Consider the following 1,141-nt stretch of genomic DNA (forward strand, 5'->3'; position numbering starts at 1 on the left):
TGGTTGCCCTTTTCTGCACATTTGGAGGATAAAGCCATGCAGTTACTATTAACTTATACCCTGTAGTCTATGTTTCAGTGCAATCTGTAGTTCTCTGAAGCCTAAAAAGTAACATGTCTGTGCTCTATGGGATGCAGATATATGTGCCTGCTACCTGGCTCCATGGTTCCCTGGGACAAGCTTCTGTGTTTTCATACATATCATATTTTACTTCTTTAGTAGTATAACAAACACATGATGCTAAGAATGTAGGCCTGTGGGGTACTTACACCTGAGCAGTTGTTCTCACAGGAAAGTTGGCCACCTGTGGAGACAATGTTCCCAACCGTACAATAATTAAACAGATCTGAACAGCAAGGCCATAAGGCTCAGTGGTTTAGACCACAGCACCACCCACATCCCAAATCAAATCCCCCATGATGGGGTGAGCTCCTGTTGCTCTGTCCCAGTTCCTGCCAACCTAGCAGTTCGAAAGTACACAAGTGCAAATAGATAAATAGGTACCGCTGTGGCAGGAAGGTAAACAGTGTTTCCGTGAGCTCTGGTTTCCGTCACAGTGTTCCATTGCACCAGAAGTGGTTTAGTCATGCTGGCCACATGACCTGGAGAGCTATCTGTGAACAAATGCCGGCCCCCTTGGCCTGAAAGCAAGATGAGCACCGCAACCCCATAGTTGCCTTTGACTGGACTTAACCATCCAGGGGTCCTTTACCTTTTTTTAATTAAACAGATAATATACTTGAGGACAAGATGCTGAACGAAATTGTTCTGGTGACGCAATGCAAAATGTTGAAATTGTTATGCAGTCTTCCTGAGAGAGAGCTAAGTGTATCTCATCAAAAATAGAGACTGTTTTCTTTCATTTTTTTAAAAAAATACATTTTTCTGTTTCTGGGAAATATCTGACCAGTATTTAGACTAAATTAAGAGGACAGAGGGAAGAATTGCCTCAAAGTGCCTGGTTTCCATTCAATGTGGTCTTCCCTCTTCATGTCAGTTCTCTGAGGTGCCTATAGCCTACCTCCCCTTGCAAGAGCTTTCAAGAGTGGTCTTTTTAATGTTTGACTTGGACCTGCTTGTGCAATGACATCATAACCAGAGTGCTCAGCTCCCCCCTCCCTTGTAGTTTGAACTGTGATGT

The sequence above is a fragment of the Podarcis liolepis genome (genome assembly GCF_965112155.1).
Source record: "Podarcis liolepis genome assembly, chromosome: 2".
NCBI classification, from domain to species: domain Eukaryota; kingdom Metazoa; phylum Chordata; class Lepidosauria; order Squamata; family Lacertidae; genus Podarcis; species Podarcis liolepis.